The following is a 15,208-nucleotide window of genomic DNA, read 5'->3' as shown; positions in this document are numbered from 1 at the left end:
CCTTCTATCTCCTGGTCTGATATTTTACAATTCAGCATTAGTTTACTTTCTTGTGAGATTTTTTGTAATCCATTTGTTTTCAAAAAACAGTCAATATCCATTTCATTCTGTGGCCCTTGTGCATATAGTTGTTTGAAATACTTCTGGAAGCAATTTCTAATCTCAATTGGATTATGTATATCTTTTCCTTCTACTTCCAAATTTGTAATGGTATTTAATTTTTGTCTTTTTTTTCAGTTGCCAAGCCAGTAATTTCCCACATTTGTTCGCTGATTCAAATGTCTTCTGTCTCATTTGTTTAATTTTCCATTCTATTTCCTGATTCATCAATTCCATATATTGTACTTGATAAAGTTTTATTTCTCTCAAAATCTCCTGCGACTTTGGCTTTGCTCTCAATTTTTTCTCCCCTTATTTTATTTTCTCCAGAATTTTATCTTTTTTCTCATTTCGACTTCTCTTCTTTATTGCATTCTGTTGTATCAAGAACCCTCTCATCACAGCTTTACTTGCATCCCAGATTACTCTTTTTTCAACATTTGCTGACATATTTATTACAAAATAGTCTTTCAAAGTTTTTTGGGCCTTCCTGTGTACTTCTTCATCTCTAAGTAGGGTGTCATTCATCCTCCATCTAAAGGTGCCGGTTGTTATTTGCTTCATCTCCATCTTTACAGCATTATGGTCAGAGCAAGTTTTAGGGCACATTTCCACTTTTTTTATCTTTGGTGCCATTCCTCTAGTAATCCAAATTTGGTCAATTCTAGTCCATGTCATCTTGGCTTCAGAGAAAAGGGTTCCCTCTCTCTCCAGGGGATTCTTAGTTCTCCAAATGTCAATCAAGTCCATATTGTCAGTCATTTCAAAGAAAGTTTTTGGTAGTCTACCATCTTTAGTGACTACCTGTTTTTGTGCCTTATCCATATTTGTAGATACAACTCCATTCATATCCCCCATCAGGATTATATTATAGTCCATGTAGTCCAAAAGTACCTCATGCAACTTCTTAAAAAATTCAGCTTTCCCCTCATTCGGTGCATACACCCCTACAATCAAAAGTTTCTCTCCTTGAAATTGAATTTCAATAGCCAAATATCTTCCTTGTTCATCTTTAAAAATTAATTTCGGTGAAAATTTCTCTTTTGCGTATATCACTACTCCTCTCTTTTTGACCTTGTCAGACGAAATAAATTCTTGTCCCAATCTCTTATTGATAAGTATTTTCCTGTGTAGCCTCATTACATGTGTTTCCTGAAGACAAATCAAGTCCAATTGTTCCTTTCTTAATATATGAAAGACACCTTTTCTCTTTCGAGGGGAATTAAGTCCATTACAATTCCAACTTAGAGTTGCAAAGCCATGATGAGTTATTTAATTTTCCCTCCGACTGCACTGAGTTGTTGTTCTTCTTCTGTCGGTGGTATGTCTTTCCCTAGGCCAGGAAGTCCATATGATAGATTTGCTATGTCTGAAATTCCTATTCCTGGTGCGGTTGGTTCCTCTCCAGATTCCACTTCCTTCTGTAAGTCCTCCTCGTGATCTTTCAAAAAGTTGTCTTTATCATTTACTGTCCTTATTCTTATTTTTCTTCCTTTATATTTAAAAGATAGACCTTGGGGAAATTCCCACCTGAAAAGTATTCTGTTTCTTCTCAGTAAAACAACAAGATCTCTGTAGTAGGCCCTTACATCCAGAATATATTTAGGTATGTCCTTAAAGATCTCCACAGATGAATCTCCAATTTCCAAAGTTCTTTGATAGCGCAGATTCAAAATTTTGTCTCTTTCTTCTTTTGTTCTTAAGGTAATCAAGCAGTCTCTTACCTTGTTCTTTCTTTGTCTTCTACCAAGCCTAAATGCACTCACTATCTTAAATTCTTCCTTCCCCAGGTCCTGTTGCCAAGAATCTACAAATTCCTTTGTGAGGAAGTCTGCCAAATTATCTTTCTCACTTTTAGGTATTGCTCTGAGTCTTAAATTCCTCTCTTTTCCTTGTAATTCGATCATAGACAGTGTCAGATCATGATCCTCAAGTTTCTTATATACCGGTGGTATCTTCTCTTGGACGGCGGTTGCAATTTCCTTGGCTTCCTCAGCTAACTTCCTAGTCGAGGCCGATTCCTCCAATAATTTTTCAATGGACTGTGTGTTAGAATTCACCTTCTTTCCCAGTTCATTAATACTTGTAGTGTTCAAATCAATTTTTGCTGAGGCCTCAGCTACTTGTTTATTTGTCTCTGCAACCTGTTTAGCTAAATTCTCCAAAGATGCATTAATTTTACCAAGTGCCTGGGCCAACAAGTCTTCAGATGACATAGCTTTTGGCTTAACTTGTAAAGCAGCAGCTCCTGCTGTGCCTGCTGCTCCGGATGTTGAAGCCCTTCTCTGTTGTGTGATATCTGTCTTGTATTGTCTTCCAGACCTAGTGGTCTTTTCCTGTGTTCCATCTGCCATAACACTCTCATGCACAACCCAAGGTCAGTCACACGCCTGAAAAAATTTGTTTTGAAGAGGAATTTTCCACAGCTTAGTTACTTATTGGCTTAGTTGTTATTGCAACATAGTCTCCTCTAGGGGGACACACTTCCAACTTCACTTTGTAACTTTTCAAACAAATAATCCTTATAAGTCTCCAATATCTCTTAAAAGTCACACTTTCAATGTTTTTAAAAGTTACTTTCAATAGCAGTACTGGAGACACTGTATCTTTCTTTCAGAGTTAAGTCAAAATTCTTTACCCTTAAAGTGTTGACAGTTCATCCCGGTAGTCGGCTTCCCTGTCATAGGCAGTCCGTTCCCAGGTTTTAAAGACAGCAGATAAACCTTTTCTCCTTTTTTTTTTCCTTGCAGGATAAATATTGCTCAATTTCACCCCTCTGTCCCTGCAAACAGAGGGGGGATCGCCTTTTTGGTGCTGGATTTTAAACCTTTAATAACCTCTTTCAGAGTTGTAGCTTTACAGTCTCTTTGCTTTGATCTATTTACAAGAACGGAAAGGCAGACTTCCTGTTTATACCTTTCCCGTTTCGGCCGAATTTGTTGTAAATTTCCTCCAAATATTTACTTAATCCTACTCACGGGTAGTTGTTTTAGCTTCCAATTGTCCAGAAAGGAATCAGCGCTCTCCGGCTATGGCTTGCGGCTTCACTCCGCGAAGAGGGTAGACGGCTCTCAGCTCCGCACCACACACCCCCTTTCCGTTCCGGAGCCTTTAAAAAGGCTCTTTCGCAGCGGGGGGGGGGGGGAAATGGAGCCCGCCGAGCCTCCAAGTTCACCGGCTTCACCGCCTTGGGGTCCCTTTCCAACTCTACAGTTCTACGATTCCAGAGAGAGACGCGCTGGGCTCCAAGTATCCCTCGCAGGGCTCAGCGCGAAGCCATGGCTTCCAATACTGGCTGTCACTGAGCTTGGGGATAAAGGAGAAGTGGAGGGTGACCTGCCCGTTGTTTGTGATCTGGAACTTCTCCTTCTGCAGCTGCCGGAACTTCACATTCTCAAACGGAAACTGCAGAGCAAAAGGGGGGGGGGGGAGAGAGAGAGTGCTTGCCTTCAGCAGAGGCAAGGAAACGTGCTCCAGGGGGAAGTTTGTCCTTGGCCCCGGGCTCTCATTTAGGGGACTGCACATGCAACAGGTCCACGTGGAGCTCTCCAGATATTGCTGCACTTGCCACTGGCCATGTTGGCTGGGGATGATGGGAGTTGTAGTCCAGCATCTGGAGGGCACCACGCTGGCTACCCCTGGAGTCTTTGCCTGTGAGGAAGAGGAAGAGGCTGCCGCTCAGTGGAAGGGCATCTGCCTTGCATGCAAAGGTTCCAGGTTCTATCCCCAGCATCTCCAGGTAGGGCTGGGAGAGATCCCCCGGAAATCAAGACTGAGCTAGATGGGCCAAGGGCTTCTTTCCCCCCTGGTCTTTTTGCAGCAAACCCTCTTTAAGGGGTTGGAGAGGATCCTATTCGTCTTTACCTTCACCTATGGGTGGGGGGGGGCAGAGCACATTTGCTGGGGCTATGGACTAAAAGGGGGGGGTATGAGTTAAGAGCAGAAAGGCCTGATGCACCCCCCTGTTCCCAGCCCTGAAAGAGGCAAGTACTGTAACTCTGAGAGCTTCCCCAAGATGGCAGCGGCTGTGACTTCCAGAGCCAATGGGCTGAAGCCAAATGCTCCAAGCCAAGTACCACAGAAGCTCCATTGCATGAATGGAGCCAACGGTTAAGGTATACAGTTCAGCCCATGTGGTCTGCCATGCCTGCAGGAGCAGCGTGTACTCAGAAGAGTGGAGAATGGAAGCCTAGGGATTTAACAGAGCCAAAACCTGCCCACTCCTTGCACCGGAAGTCATTTGCCAAAGAGGAGCTCTGTGGAAAGGGGTCTGGTTGTTGGTCAGGGCCTGCCCAGATTCGAGGAGGTGCCACATAGCAGGCAACTAAAAACCCTGAATAGACGATAGCCCTGGCCAGGGCAGGTGTTACCCCTGTGAGGAAGAGGGAGCTGATGGGCTTGTGGTCGCTCCTTTTCAATTCCATGTGGCTTCGGTAGCTGAGCTGATTCACGCTGCCTCCTCTCCAGAGGATTGGCTCACACCATGCTGGCACACGGCACTTCCCACTGCAAGGAGACAGGAGAGACACCAGGACTGTTGGACTGGCTGAGGCAACACACAAGGCTCACACAGTCCAACTTTGGCTCCACACACGGCCTGTGATCTTGACCACGGTCAAGAGCTGGAGATGATGGGGCTTGGGAGTCCAACTTCTGAAGGGGCGGACCTTGCAGGTGTGCAGGCATTTTGCCTCATGGAGAGAGTTGTCAGGAAATCAAAAGCTGCCTTCTATCAGGTCAGAATGAATTTCTGACCTCCCCCAGTTTGGATTCCTACATTGCAGGGGGTTGGACTAGATGACCCTCGTGATCCCTTCCAACCCCACAATTCATTAATTAAGTCTACTCTGGCTGGCAGCAGCTCTCTGTGGCCCAATCCTTTTTCAGGTGGAGGTGCCTTTCAACTAGAGACTCTGCATACAAAGCATATGGCACACCACCAAATGATGATCCTTCCCCAAAGCAAGGGGCCCCGTTATTCTTGTTCAGACACTATTTTTTCAGTGATCCAACAGACCCTTTCTGGCACCTGAAATGCTGCCCAAAGGAGCCTGCCGTTTTCCGGCTTCGTCACTACATGTTCCGCCTGTCCTTTTGATTTCCCCATTACCACAGCAAGAGCAATGAAACTAGCAGGCCTAGGTGGCTTCTGACAGTTGTCAAGAACCACAAGAATATGCCAAATCATGGCTGGTGAGGCTCAATGGCTACTAGCCATAATGGCCACAGAACATACTCCACCAAGAGAAGCAGTATGGCTTGGAGGAGGGGAGCGTGCTGTTGCACCCAGGTCCTGTTTGTGGGCTCCCCAAGAGGCATCTCATTGGCCAATGTGAGAACAGGATGCTGGGCCAGATGGACCAATGGCCTGATCCAGCAGGGCTGCTCTCATGCTCTTATGCCCTGGCAGACTCATCTTGAGAGAGCACCAAGTCTAATTCCCAGACTTCCTTGACACAAAGAGGATTCTCATTCAGCCTGCTGCACCTTTCAAGGAACTGCAACACCGCTTATACACGCCATGAAACAGAGGATGCTGGTTATCAGGACAAATGTGGGGAAAAGGAGCCAAAACATTTCCAGAGCAGGGATGGCTTGAGGAAGACAACATATCACAGCCTTGCATTTCACAACTCGCCTAGCAGCCTTTGGAACCAGGAATTCCATGCAAGCAAAGTGAGCAGGTGAAGGAGAGCTGGATCTCTCTCTTCCTCCGTGGCTTGGTGTCCATTCTGGCTGTAGAGGAAAGGAAATCCGTCCAGCCCTCAACTCTAGCCCTCCTCCAACAGCTTGCTTAGCAGAAAGCCATTTGTTACTAGCCTGCTCAGGAGGATGGAAAGGCAGGACCCTACTAGCATCTCAGCAAACTAGGAAAAACAAACAAGCCTTGCAGAAGAATGATTGAGAGGACTTACTTACAAAGGCTCAACTATCAAGCAGGATCTGTTTTAGAGTCAAATTTGTACGTCGGGATGAACTTGATCTCTCCCTCTGTGAAATCAGCAAAAGCTGTCTTTTGGGTACGCTGAATGTTTAGCTAAAGCCAAAAAGAAATCGCTTATCAGCAGAGAAGCAAAAGACCCCCTGTTGCCTGACAATGGAGTCTATTAACAGCCACTGTTGTGCTGGAAGACCAAGGTGAAGTACTAGTAGGTTAAAGTTAAAGTTAAAGGTAAAGGGACCCCTGACCATTAGGTCCAGTCGTGACCGACTCTGGGGTTGCGGCACCCATCTCGCTTTATTGGCCGAGGGAGCCGGCATACAGCTTCCGGGTCATGTGGCCAGCATGACTAAGCCGCTTCTGGTGAACCAGAGCAGCACACAGAAACGACACTTACTTTTTTTTTTTTTAACAAATTTTTATTGATTTTCCAACATGAATTGAGACACTTCACAACTAACAATACATAGACAAACAAACATATAAACACGTATAATTTCATAACCTTTTTTTCTTAAGCCTTATTTCAACGACTTCCCCATACCTCCCTTTCCTGCATCCCTATTTTAAACTTTTTCAGCAACCCCTAATTTCAATTACTTATGATTCAATTTCTTTGATCTTTTTTCTCTCACCCAATCATTTATCGCTGCAGTTCTGTTTTACATTACCCATGACATTTTAGCACTCATTAATTTTACAACAGTTCTTAAGATAAACTTTAAATTTCTTCCAATCTTCTTCCACCGTCTCTTTTCCTTGGTCGCGGATTCTGCCAGTCATCTCGGCCAGTCCCATATAGTCTATCACCTTCGTCTGCCACTCTTCCAGCGTGGGTAGTTCTTGTGTCTTCCAATACTTTGCTAAAAGAACTCTTGCTGCTGTTGTAGCATACATAAAAAACGTCCTATCTTTCCTTGACACCAATTGGCCTACCATGCCCAGGAGAAAAGCCTCTGGTTTCTTATGAAAGGTACACTTAAGGACCTTCTTAATTTCATTATAGATCATTTCCCAGAAGGCCTTGATCCTTGGGCACGTCCACCAAAGGTGGTAGAAAGTACCTTCAGTTTCATTACATTTCCAGCATTTATTATTGGGCGTATGATAGATTTTTGCAAGCTTGACTGGGGTCATGTACCACCTATAAATCATTTTCATAATGTTCTCTCTTAAGGCATTACATGCCGTAAACTTTATACTGGTGGTCCATAACTGTTCCCAGTCAGCAAACATAATGTCATGACCAATGTCTTGTGCCCATTTAATCATAGCTGATTTAACCGTCTCATCCTGTGTATTCCATTTCAACAGCAAGTTATACATTCTTGACAAATTCTTAGTATTGGGTTCCAACAATTCTGTTTCTAATTTTGATCTCTCCACCTGAAAGCCAATTTTCCTGTCCTGTTTGAATACTTCATTTACCTGATAATAATGAAGCCAGTCTCTACTTAGATTTTATTGCATTAGCCATGTGGCCATAGCATGATATACATAGAAATAACAACATAACATAAAATGGGGGTGGGGAGGTAAAGGTAGATATCGTCCTGGGCAAATACTTAAAGGGAAAAAATAAAAAAGAGATAACAGAAAGAACAGGGGATTTAAAACATCGAGTGACCGATAGTACAAATGTAGTGTTTCAAGATGGCGACGAAGGTAGTAGCTTAGTTAACTTCGTCCGCTTTTAGATTAAGTTTTAAGTAGTTTTAAGTAGTTTTTTTTAACCCCCTCTGGCTTTTATTGTTTTATTGTTTTAGATTAAGCTTCAAGCAGTTTTAAGTAGTTTTTTAAACCCCTCAGGGCTTTTATTGCTTTATTGTTTTACCACCTGATTCGAGCTTCAGCCTTGCTGCCTTGCCGCACCCCCCGCTGTGCATCTGGTGCTGTGGAGCTGAGTAATCTCCTGAAACGAATGAGTGGGGAAGGGAAGAGGTCTGGCCTGACTCCCCTGCCGTGAAGGGATCCCCCGTCACTGGAAAGGAAAAGGAAAGGAAAAACTCAAGGTGGGTGATCAGAAACACCGAAAAAAGGGTTGAAGCAAGTCCCCTTCGAGTCCCGCCTGTGTGAGTAAGATCGTCTCCAGCAAAGCAGGCTGATAAAGAGGCTCGGCTTGGAAAATAATTACCATCCTTCACCTTATATCAATTAACCCCCAGCTTCTATCAGCTTTTATCAGCAAAAGGACACTGGGAGCTGACGGAAGAGCTCTCAAACCTTCCTCCCTTCCTCCCTTTTCCTGCTCCACCAAAGAAACATATTGAGAATCAGTGCTTGCTGATGAGCTAAGCAGGTGAAAGCTGCAGATACTCCCACATTCATCCATCTGTCCTGCAAATTAGGTAGAAACACTTGGGGACAACTGGCTTTCTAATTGGAAGACAACTACCCAACATGGTCCTCACCAGAAAGATATGTAAGGAGTTGGGTATCTTGCCAGATACGCCACTTAGCCCCCCGGGACCCGGAAAGAGACAAAGTAAAATTATAAATTATTTCCCTAAGAGGGAGGAATGCTTGAGCGAACAAATTGAACTAATTATTGACGAAGTCACTCCTCCCCCCCTTACTTATCCTGAACGGTCACATTACCTCAAAGAGCTTCAACAAAACTCTGGAAATACAAATTCCCCAAGAAGCTTGGCGCAAGAGCTAGTTCTAGCGGAGAAACTTGAGGAAAATATTTCTGTCACCTGTAATCAGCGGCCCCTGGCAGAATTAACAACACGCCACCAAGACCAGGCGCCCACTTCTAAATATACTCAAACTGAACAGAGTGATGGCCATTTTCAGGCCCACCTCCAAGATATAAATATAGACCTTTTCAACATAAAAAATTATTTGACAATAACAAATGGGTTATTGCTGACCCTTGTGGAAAATTTTATTCCCCAACCAAAAGAGATAACAGCAACTGATGCACCCCAAGTGCATAAACCAGATGAGCTTGTGCATAACCCAGATGAACCTGTGAAGATGAGACAAGCGGTAACAACCAAGAAATTGCAAAAAAATAGACCAAAAGCCAGGGAAAAGAAAACTAAGAATATTAAAGCAACAAGGAAAGTAAAGATAAGCCGACATAAACAATGGCAGAAATTATTTAATCTACTCCCATCGGACTCAAATAAATCTGCTGCACGAGATAAAAAAGAGAAAGGCAGGAAGGGGAAAAAGAAGTCATCGCCACAGCTAATGGCTAAGATGGCATCTCCGAACCATAGTTCAGAACTAAATGGGAGGATGGAAGCAACGTCCCAGAGCTCTGGTAACAGTTCACTCAGTGAGCTAGAATCTGGGAGAGAAGTGGTGCCTAACAATGAAGGCAGCAAACCGCTTAGCAAACCGAGAAATGGGGATGATGCAATGCCCAATCGCAATGACAACATTATACAAGATGGGCAAGCCTTTACTCAGGCAAGATGTTGGAACTTGATTTTAAATCCCCAAAAATTGGTATTTACAAACTTCCCAAAATCAAAGGGCTTCCTCTCAGGGAAAGATCGAAGAATGAGCTCCTTGAACATTCTGAATGATATATTGCCAGGAGCAGTAAAGCCATATGACATTACTTCTGTAGATTATTTGCATCAGGATGGTTGCTCAATGAGAGCAATGATTACATTTAGAGATCAGAACCTGGCCAAGTTTATCTACAGATCAAGATATATATTCTTAAAGGCCCAGATAAAAATTCTCAGATTTTTTGAAAACAAGGCTCCACCGAATCCCCTTCTGGAAACTAAGCATGCAAACCCTAGTAAGGAGAAACAACCTCCCAGAACCTGGCCTGGTCTCCAGAAACAAGAGCCTCAAAAACTAAAAAGGAAAGATGCTCACCTGCAAGATCTGCAATTTCAAGAGAATGAAGATGAGGACCTTTTCTCCGTGGAAGAAAATACCTTAATTAGGCAATTTTGCCATTTTCCATCTCCAATACAAACTGAAATATTAGAAAGACTAGATTTGCTGAGAGTTAAGCTAGCTGGGAGAGATATAAATAAGGAAATAAATGTGGACGCCCACAATAAGGACCAGACTTCCTATAATTTGAACCCTATACAAGAACAAAACCCAGCGGCCTGTCGGCCACGTTGCCTTCAGACAATGGCTGAGATTAACCTACCTCCAATCAAGGAAGCCCAGCACACTGAAGAGAACACTACACCACCTCCAACAAGGAGAACCATCCCCAAGGTGAACTCACCAGGCTCATGGGACAAGCTGAGGTACCTAGACGAGGCAGAATTAGGCCATAATCAGGTACCGGAAGAGTACTTACGGAAAGAGATAACACACTTCAAAGGCCCGGTGACCTCTAATGTCAGTGTTCAACACTTAACAGCCGAAACTATAGAACACTTGGCTAGTTTGCCATGTATGGAGAGTAATGGGCCGGCTCATAAAAGAGTAATCCCTAAAAGCACCTTGGGAAATAATTGACAAAGATCAGACCAGAGGCAAACACCAGCCGGCTCCCTATCTCCGCGGAAATTCGGCATCATTAGGTATAAACAGACTCAATCCTCACTCACAAATCAAGAAAAAGCAGTTCCTTCCTTTAAAGACGCATCCAATCCTTCCCAGAGCCTTAAAATTGTCTCCTGGAATGTTAACGGCTGGGCGACAAAGCAAATGGATCCTGAGGCAATAAACTTCATCTCTTCTTTTGACATTGTGTGCCTTCAAGAGACCTGGTCCCAACAAAGTATCGCTCTCCCTAATTATTGCTCCTTTAGCTCCTGTGCTCGTAAACTAACCAACAGGGGTCGCCCCCAAGTTGGCCTCGCCTGTCTTATTTCAACCAACTTATCCCTCACTATTTGCGAGGAAATTAAATCTTCCCCTTACTTTCTCACTATAAAGATCCATCTTCCAAAGACCAAAAGCCCATGGTTGATAACTACAGTATATCTGCCCCCAGTAATCAATGATTTCGACCGCAATGAAAGGTGGTCTGAACTTTCGTCTTGGCTCCATGACCTTCAAATAACTAACCCAGGACTTCCCCAAATCCTCTTAGGTGACTTTAATGCAAGAATAGGTCCCAACGACGATGATATATTATCTCCCGCAGCACTCTTGGACAATCCCCTGCAGCCCCCCTGGGGAAACAGATGCTCTCTTGATCCTGTAACAAATGCGTCAGGGAGGCTGATGGCCCAATTGGCCATGGAAAATGATCTTTGCATCGCGAATGGTAACATCACTCCCTTGTCCTTGCAGCAGTTAACGTGCATCACTTCCCGGGGAACCAGTGTTGTCGACTACATTTTATTGACGCCAGAGCTATTCTCAATTTCTACAAAAATGGAAGTGGCTGAATATTTTGGTGGTGACCATCTTCCATTGACTCTATTGTTAAACCTAATAGAGCCATTTTCAGCCCCCTCAAACTATAGTTCCACGGCACAAAGTCACCCAGTATACAAAACAAAGAAATGGACAAGCCTCAGTTCCTCTCTTGCCCTGGACATACAAAAATCATTTGATATGTCTGCTGTTCCTTCTGACCCAATTCTGCCCGCTGACCAATATCGGAAATTAATTGATGCTTTCTCAACAACTTTCACAACCACCACCTCGCCTATCCACCAACGCCTCTTCTCTGAATCACCTTGGTTTGACAAGGAATGTAAAGCCCTAAGAAGGCGAATTAGGAAAATGGTCAGAATCATCAAATTTTCCAACGACCCCCAAACCCGTGCAAAGCTCATAGATATTAAAAGGACATACAGAAACATGATTCATTGCAAGAAACAGCAGCACATCCTAGAGGCTTGGCCCACTCTTCGTTCGGCTGTAGAGAGGCATGACTCCCGCTCCTTCTGGCGCCTAGTTAGACCTTCGGCACCACTCAATTCAGCTACCCAGATTTCCGCTGATGAATGGATTGCCTATTATTCAACCAGTTTCGCTTCTCCAAATCATCTTACAGATCTCCTTCACCCCCCGTCGGACTTCTGTTCCTGTTCTCTTAGTCCCACTTCTTCAATAAACTTTACCTCAACTCACATCTTCTACATCATAATGTCCATGCGAAGGAATAAGGCCCCCGGCCCAGACATGGTCCCGTTGGACCTTTTCCTGACTGATCCTCTTTGGTGGAGCGAACAGCTGACTCCTATATTCACCGCAATCTCCTCCGCCCTAGACATCCCCGACTCCTGGAGAGAAGCTATAATAGTTCCGATCTTCAAAGGCGGCCAGCCAAACATCCCTAGGAACTATCGCCCCATTAGTTTATTATCTATTCCGGGGAAAATATTTGCCGCTGTTTTACTGGAAGAACTTCTTTCATGGGTCCAGGAGAGGAACATTCTACCGTTAGAACAGATTGGCTTCCGAAAGTCAGCATCAACCATGGACCACTGTCTAACTCTTTATCACCTTGCCAGTAAATACACTGCACCAAGGCAAGGCCACCTATTTGCCGCTTTCATGGACCTGGAGGCCGCCTTTGATTCCATTCCTAGGCAGAGATTATGGTCCAAACTTGCCCATCTGGGAATTGATCCGCACCTCCTCTACCTAATTATTTCCCTTTATTCAAACACCACAGCTTGCGTCCGAAGTGGTCCCAACGGCTCCCTTACCACTCCATTCCCAACGGCCAAGGGCGTCCGACAAGGTTGTCTCTTGGCCCCTTTACTGTTTAATCTCTATCTTCATGATGCAATTTCCCCTTTGAAGCTAGCAACTAAGTATCCTCCTCACTTAGCAGGTCACCCTGTTGCTTCCCTTTTCTATGCAGACGATGCCGTCATCTTATCCAGAACAGCTGCGGACCTAGCAAATGCAGTTAATGCATTTATCGCCTATTGTAAGGCGGAAGCTCTTAATATTAATTATAAAAAATCGAAAGTCCTTCACTTCACTCGTTCCCGCAAACTCAAGCTGGAGCCGCTTAAGATCACAGGTGGCTACTTAGAAAAGGTAAAAGCCTTTAAATATCTAGGCTTAATATTCACTTACAATCTCTCCTGGACCACCCATCTAAAATCTGCCTTTTTCGCCGCAACCACGACCTCCAATGCCATTGTCCGATTTTACCACCAGAAGGGCGGCAAACATCTTCCAGCAGCAATTCAAATATTTAATGCCAAAGTTGTTCCTAAACTATTATATGGCTGTGAAGTATGGACTACAGCAATATCAGGTAACTTGGATCGCCCACTTCATATGTTTCTGAGATCTCTTTCCGGTGTTCCGAGATGCGTCTCAGGTGCAGCCCTACGACTTGAGTTCGCCCAGCCCTCAATTGTAAAACGAGCATGGTGTCGAGCCATTTCCTATAGCTCCCACCTACTAGCATTGGATGCTCGAATTAGAGGTGGTTTTTCCAATCTGATCCTAAGAGATATTCATAATTCCCCTTGGAAAACTACAATTAACCTCAAACTCCGCTCTCTTTTTAATCTGAATTGCAAAACTGTTCTTAAATTAGAGTGTATCAGTCCGGCGGCCCTACCTTCAATTAAAAAGAAGCTACAGCAACTTGACTTCTCTAACACAGCTGCCGATGCAAGAGGGCCGTGTTCAGGCCTAGCCCTAGCTATTCCTCCCCCTGAAGGAATCCCTCTATACTGCTTCACAATTTCTTCGGAGGCTAAGCGAAGGGCCTTTACCTGTGCCCGTCTCAACTGTTTTCCTACAGCAGTTCTGTCGGGCCGTTATTCCAGAGTCCCCATCGCAAACAGAACATGCATCTGTAATGACTCGGCTCTGGAGACTATGGAACATGTAATGCTCTTCTGTCCCAACTGGACAGATGAAAGATCTCGGTTTTTAACTCCTCTCATGAACAAGCTTCATCTCCCAATCCAGCCCTGGATAGTGTCCCTTTTTTTGCAGGATTCTGATTGTTGGATTACCGAGATGACAGCTAACTTCCTGCTCAGTGTGAAGCCAGTCTCTTACTTTAGACTTCAATTTCTCATAGCTCTGCAATCTCACTTTTCCCTCTTCTTGTTCTATAATTTCCCAGTATTTTGGCCATTTAGATTCCATATTAAGTTTTTTCACTTCCTTAGCTTCCATTGGTGACAGCCACCTAGGGGTTTTGTTTTCCAACAGATCTTTATACCGAATCCAAACATTATATAATGCTTTCCTAACAATATGGTTTTTGAAACCTTTGTGAATTTTTACCTTGTCATACCATATATATGCATGCCAACCAAACCTGTTATTAAACCCTTCCAGATCCAAAATGTCTGTGTTCTCAAGAAGTAGCCAGTTTTTCAGCCAGCAAAAAGCCGCTGATTCATAATATAGTTTTAAGTCTGGCAGGGCAAACCCCCCTCTTTCTTTTGCATCAGTTAATATCTTAAATTTTATTCTGGGCTTTTTGCCCTGCCAGACAAATCTAGATATGTCTTTCTGCCACCTCTTGAAACAGTCCATTTTATCCACAATCTGCGGTACCTATTGATCTACTTGCACTTTGATGTGCTTTCGAACCGCTAGGTTGGCAGGAGCAGGGACCGAGCAACGGGAGCTCACTCCGTCGCGGGGATTCGAACCGCCAACCTTCTGATCGTCAAGCCTTAGGCTCTGTGGTTTAACCCACAGCGCCACCCGCGTCCCTACTAGTAGGTTAGCCAGGTGGGAAAAAAAGCGGTATACCTGCTGAAATCCTATCTTATACACAATTCTTAAAGGTACAGGATGCTTGTGCATTTTTGCCCTATGTCATCTTAAATTACTTTGCTGCATCACACGACAGGAAAATCCGTGGCCCTCACAATGCTGCAGAACTACAATTCCCATCATCCCTGATTACTGGCCATGATGGCTGGAGCCAACAGGAACTGCAGCTCAGTAACATCTGGCAGACCACAGGTTAGCCATACCTACAATATGCAATGTTATATGCACCAATAATCCATACAAACTGTTAACAACCACCAGAATACACCCCCAACACTAGGAGCAACTGCAAAACCATCCTTTTGCATCCTTTAAAGCCCTAAATGGCCTCAGCCCTGAAAGAGTGTCTCCATCCCCATTGTTCAGCCCAGGCATCAGGGTCCAGCACCGAGGGCCTTCTGGCGGTTTCCTCACTGTGAGAAGCGAAGTTACAGGGAAGCAGGCAGAGGGCCTTCTGAGTAGTGGCACCTGCCCTGTGGGAAACCCTCTCGTCAGATGTCAAGGAGATAA

Source organism: Podarcis filfolensis, assembly GCF_964270895.1.
Source record: "Podarcis filfolensis genome assembly, chromosome: W".
NCBI classification, from domain to species: Eukaryota; Metazoa; Chordata; class Lepidosauria; order Squamata; family Lacertidae; genus Podarcis; species Podarcis filfolensis.
Note: the sequence above shows the minus strand (reverse complement) of the source record.